This window comes from Engraulis encrasicolus, chromosome 3 (genome assembly GCF_034702125.1).
Source record: "Engraulis encrasicolus isolate BLACKSEA-1 chromosome 3, IST_EnEncr_1.0, whole genome shotgun sequence".
NCBI classification, from domain to species: Eukaryota; Metazoa; Chordata; class Actinopteri; order Clupeiformes; family Engraulidae; genus Engraulis; species Engraulis encrasicolus.
Window position 1 is genome coordinate 6517102 of NC_085859.1, and position 6365 is coordinate 6523466.

The window sequence follows — 6365 nt, forward strand, 5'->3', positions numbered from 1 at the left end:
TTTATCCAGAGAGAGAGAGAGAGAGAGAGAGAGAGAGAGAGAGAGAGAGAGAGAGAGAGAGAGAGAGAGAGAGAGAAAGCGACAGACAGACAGACCGACCGACCGACCGACCAACGCACACACACACACGCACGCACGCACGCACACACGCACACGCACACACATTCTCCTGAAAATGTCCAAAAGATGAGTCCATGGTTTACAGATGCAGAGCAAGATGCATTGTCCTATATGAAACTCAGAAAGTCCAAGTTGCATGGTCCACAGAGAAAGCTGGGGTTGACATACTGGGAGGCGCGCAAGGTGTTTGGATCCGCAAACTACTGACAGTGGTTCACTGTGAAGTGCCTGTCGCAGCCAATGCACTCCTGTAAGCGCCCCATTGGTCACTGATGATGGTGGTTCCCGGACACACGTGTTTAACCACACCAGCCACAAGACAGGATGTTTCTGGCGGTCACCTACTCCTAATATTCTTAATACCCACTTTTTCCGTCACCATGTTGCACCGGCCCTTCTGTGGTGATACTGTAAATACACAAGAGAGTAAAGTAAGTGAGTAAGTAAGTACATTTTACTTAAAAAGCACATAAAACAGTACAAAACTGACCAAAGTGATACAGATATTAAAAAGAGAAGGGAAAAATGTCAGATAAAAACCATGCAGCTTGGCCTGCATGTTTTTTGAAAATATCCAGCACCATGGGTGACATCATCAAAGCTTAAGGTGGTCCAACAACATGTTGCTGTACTGCTTCACAGTGGTACCTCTCCAGCCCCCCAGGGGAGGTTGAGATGGCTGCGGTGCTTAGTTGCCTTTAGGGGGCATTAGTCTACTTTATTTTTTCAATACTAACGGGGACGTTGGCAGGCTTATGGGGGTTTTGGGAGGCTCACCTTGCTTTTATTACGGAAACAACTTTCATCAATAGCTGCAAACTGTCAACGATCTCCAACCATTTCACCATGGCATCTTATGTGGGCATTTATTGCATGATTGCAAATCCATCCGACTGTTCCAGCCATCTTTGACCGTGTCCGGGAACTCCTCGCAACTCCATCCTGCATCATGTCACTCTTTCTAAGCACAAAACCTGAAAGAAACTGACCAAAGGCAGAATAGAAAAAATAATTAAACATATAGTCAGTAGACAACACAGCACTGTAGTCTAAAATTCCCTCGTAAAGACAGTCTAAACCCTTCATATTAAACTATTAGAGGCAATTTCTGGCAATATCATTTCTAAAGAAAAAGTTTATGTAGTTTAGGACACTACATCTACATCTTGAGAAATGGCCGCCACATTGAATTATCTTGTGGTCAGTGTTTTTTTTTCTGAAGTGTGACCCTTAGAGAATATTTCAGCTAAATTCCATGTCTTTACACCAAAGTAAGTGGCTTTTACAGTAACTATTAGAAGCAGAGACGGCCATCTGAAAAATGGGCGCCATACTGACTTTTAGTGTGGCCAACATTTTTTTTCCTAAAAAGTGACCCTCAGATAGTATTTCAGTCATATTGCATTTTTTTTAACCAAAGTAAATGGTTTTATACTAACCATTCAATAGCAGTGGCAGCCATCTTGGAAAATGCTGCCTATATTACAATGTTGTGTGGCCCGCTTTTTTATTAAAGAAAGTGACCCTCAGAAAGTATATTTGACAAATTCCATGCATTTATACCAAAGTGTATGACTATGTCACTAAGCTGCTCTAGAACATCTAGCAGAAATTCACCCCTTTCAACTCCCCTCCACAGGCACACACAGAAGTCATAAGTCCATTGGAGAGGAATTCTGCCAGTTCTACTCTACTGGCTGGTAATCTTATTTGCTACTGGTTTGTCAAATTATTACGCTTCCAAAAGTGACCACTGGGGGGCTTAAATACAGTATATTATATTGCAATTCAGTGGTAGGGCATGGCAAGCCACCTCTTCAAACAAGTTTTCTTGACTGGGATGTGCACGACAGGCTGATAGGCCTAATGGAACAACACCATAGATTTCATTTCTACAGGCTTGCAATCTGTCTTGGCCTCACTAGGCTAAAAACAGAGATCCAGAAACACAACAGAAGCATATTGTCTTTCTTGTATTTTACATAATATGTTTTTGTGAAAATGATAGACAAACACATAGGCCTACAAAACATGTATTAAAGTTTCTAAGCTTAAATGAAGAACCATGAATTAAGCTTACTGTAGCTGAGTTGCACCAAGTGTTTGCTCAGCCATTATCCAAACTACTTCGTTTTAATTGGAATTTTGAAGTTACTAAAATTAATATATGAACTACCAGCATGAAATACACTACAAATGAGATGAATTATTCAAAATAAAGTACTCACAGGACAGGAGCTGCTTGAACAAGCACGTTGTAGGGGTGGCAAAGAGAGCTGTCGACATCGTTGTGGCACGGTCGAAATGGCTACAATAACACTTCCGCTCGTAACTTCCTGTTCAAATCTTTTGTCAAAATAAAAGTCACGAATAGCTTGGTGATTACATTAGTTTTACCACAACCGTAAATGCTGCTGACTATTGCATATAATGAAAATCAAAATGATGCATTTCGATTTTCCTTTCATGCAATGTGCACTATTTACAATTGTGGTAGAACTAATGTAATTAAAAAGCTATTCGTGACTTGTATTGTGAGTTGAACAGGAAAGTGAGAACAAAGGCGTTGTTGTAGCCATTTTGGCCATGCTACAACGATGCAGGCAGCTCTCTTTGTCACTCCTACAACGTGCTTGTTCAAACAACTCATGTAAGTACTTTATTTTGCATAATTCGTCTTATATGTAGTGTATTTCATGCGGGTAGTTCATATATAAATTTTAGTAGCTTAAAAATTCCAATTAAAACGAAGTAGTTTGGATAATGGCTGAGCAAACACTTGGTGTAACTCAGCTACAGTAATTAATGGTTCTTCATTTAACAGCTATGATATGATAGCAATTTCACAAAAATGATTCAGTAAAATACAAGAAAGACAATATGCTGCTGTGGTGTTTCCAGATCTCTGTTTTTAGCCTAGTGAGGCCAATACAAATTCCTAGCCTGTAGAAATGAAATCTATGTCGTTCCATTATCTCAACCTGTAGTGCACATCCCAGCAAAAAATAAATAAATAAAATAACATGTTTGAAGAGGTGGCTTGCCATGCCTTACCATTGAAATGCAATACTGTATTTAAGCCCCTAGTGGTCACTTTTGGTAGCATAATTTGACAAACCAGTAGCAAATAAGAACACTACCAGCCAGTGGAATAGAACTGACATAACTCCTCTCCAATGGACTTGTGACTTCTATGTGTGCCTGTAGAGTGGAGTTGAGAGGAGTGAATTTCTGCTAGATCTACTAGAGCAGCGCAGTGACATAATCGTACACTTTGGCATAAAAGCATGGAATTTGGCAAATCACTCTAAGGGTCACTTTTTTAATAAAAAAGCTGGCCACACAAAATTGTAATATAGCCGGCATTTTTCAAGATATCTGCCACTGCTATTAAAGGGTTATAAAACCCTTTACTTTGGTTAAAAATGTAAACGGCTGAAATATTCTCTACGGGTCACTTTTTAGAAAAAAAAATGCTGGCCTCACTTAAAGTCAATATGGCACCCATTTTTCAAGATGGCCGCCTCTCTGGTTACTGTAAAAGCCACTTACTTTGGTATAAAGACATGTAATTTAGCTGAAATACTCTCTAAGGGTCACACTTCAGGGAAAAAAATCACTGGGCACAAGAAAATTCAGTATGGCGGCCATTTCACAAGATGTAGATGTAGTGTCCTAAACTCCATACACTTTTTCTTTAGAAATGATATTGGCAGAATTTGCCAGTAATAGTTTAATGTGAATGGGGTTATACTGTCTTTACGAGGGAATTTTAGACTACAGTGCTGTGTTGTCTACTGACCATATGTTTAATTATTTTTTTATATTCTGCCTTTGGTCAGTTTCTTTCAGGTTTTGTGCTTTAGGCAGAGTGACATGATGCAGGATGGAGTTGCGAAGAGTTCCAGGACACGGTCAAAGATGGCTGGAACAGTCGGATGGATTTGCAATCATGCAATAAAGGCCCACATGAGACGCCATGGTCAAATGGTTGGAGATCGTTGAGAGTTTGCAGCTATTGATGAAAGTTGTTGTAATAATAGCAAGGTGTGAGCCTCCCAACGCCCCCTTCTCTTCATCATGAGCCTCCCAACACCTACTTGACCTCATCATAAGCCTGCAAACGCCCCACTTAGTATTTAAAAAATTAAGTAGACGAATGCCCCCTAAAGGCAACTAAGCACCGCAGCCATCTCAACCTCCCCTGGGGGGCTGGAGAGGTACCACTGTGAAGCAGTACAGCAACATGTTGTTGGACCACCTTAAGCTTTGATGATGTCACCCATGGTGCTGCATATTTTCAGAAAACTTGCAGGTCAAGCTGCATGGATTTTATCTGAAATTGTTCCCTTCTCCTTTTAATATCTGTTCATCACTTTGGTCAGTTTTGTACTGTTTTATGTGCTTTTTAAGTAAAATGTACTTACTTACTCACTTACTTTACTCTCTTGTGTATTTACAGTATCACCACAGAAGGGCCGGTGCAACATGGCGACGGAAAAAGTGGGTATTGAGAATATTAGGAGTAGGTGACCGCCAGAAACATCCTGTCTTGTGGCTGGTGTGGTTAAACACGTGTGTCCGGGAACCACCATCATCAGTGACCAATGGGGCGCTTACAGGAGTGCATTGGCTGCGACAGGCACTTCACAGTGAACCACTGTCAGTAGTTTGCGGATCCAAACACCTTGCGCGCCTCCCAGTATGTCAACCCCAGCTTTCTCTGTGGACCATGCAACTTGGACTTTCTGAGTTTCATATAGGACAATGCATCTTGCTCTGCATCTGTAAACCATGGACTCATCTTTTGGACATTTTCAGGAGAATGGCTGTGTGTGTGTGAGTGTGTGTGTGTGTGTGTGTGTGTGTGTGTGTGTGTGTGTGTGTGTGTGTGTGTGTGTGTGTGTGTGTGTGTGTGTGTGTGTGTGTGTGTGTGTGTGCGTTGGTCGGTCGGTTGGTCGGTCGGTCTGTCTGTCTGTCGCTTTCTCTCTCTCTCTCTCTCTCTCTCTCTCTCTCTCTCTCTCTCTCTCTCTCTCTCTCTCTGGATAAATGTATGTAAGCCTGTGGTATGTTATTGTGTGATCCCTTGTTTAACATTTTTGCTTATTAAAATTTGTACACAAACTGGTGTTTTTATTGATGATGTTAGTTAATCAGAAGTTCTTCTCTGAGTACATAGTAACACATTCTGAATATCACTTCTTCATGTATTAGCTAATGCTATAGTACTCATTATCATGTCATGACCGCAGAATAAGGGGCAAAGATTCAGTTGTTAAGCGTAAAATCTTTTGTGAGTATATATTAACACACTTGGAATATCTCTTCTTTATACATTAACTAATGCCATAGTCATCATGACTTATATTATGACTCCAAAGAGGTTGTTAAATAATACATTAATTAATCATTACTTTAGATATGACCTCATACAGAAAAATATTACTTGTGTGGTGCTGGTTACAAGATCATCTTAGACGAAGGCCTACCCAATAATACCCCCCCCCCCCTTTCAACAAGCAGACCTTGACACATGGGACATAATATGATATAGCTTGTATATTGATATTACAAATGACTGCGGCTGGTCACAAGAATGTGAAGTGGGAAATGATCTCTGGCCAGAGTGGCAAAACATTGCACCAGGGACTGTGTGTCCAGAAGAGGCGGCTTCTAGGCCACAGCCAGCAGGTGAACGATATGAAGGTTGCAAGCACCCCTCCACGTTTCAAACAATGCAGAGCCAACGGTGCCCTATCGCAACATCTTCCTGGCACAGTGGTGTCACGCAGCCTACGTGAGTCAACTATCTTGAGAAACGACTGGATCGTGATAAGGCAGGAATTTTTAGCATGGGATTCATTTCCAGTATAATTTTGCACTTTAAATTTACCTTTCATCCACCATGTTAACTTTACTTCTACACTCAACATCTGCTGCCTGCATGTAGGCCAAGTCTATCAATTAATTCCATGTCCAGGTCGAATTCTTGTATGATAAGGAACGATCTGGCAGTGTTAATACAGAATATATTAACAGCAGTGTTATCAGCAGTGTTAATACATGGTATATTAACACTTGGAACTCACACCATGAATTCACCTTTGATTTGCACAATTAGTTAATAGTGGGTCATTATGATTCCAAGCAGGACTCCCTTCTCATTACTAGTATACTAACCATCAATGCATACATAGGTCATATGTTAATTAACTATAAATCATACATTACTTCCAACATAATTC

General features: G+C 40.7%; 1 long non-coding RNA gene across 1 annotated transcript; it reads left to right on the forward strand.

Moving 5' to 3' along the window:
- Positions 1-2724: 2724 nt before the first annotated feature.
- LOC134445659 (uncharacterized) lies at positions 2725-4945 on the forward strand. The gene is made up of 3 exons (XR_010034325.1): positions 2725-2770; positions 3963-4167; positions 4583-4945. It is a non-coding gene; the product is annotated as an uncharacterized LOC134445659 (long non-coding RNA).
- The last annotated feature ends 1420 nt before the right edge of the window (positions 4946-6365 follow it).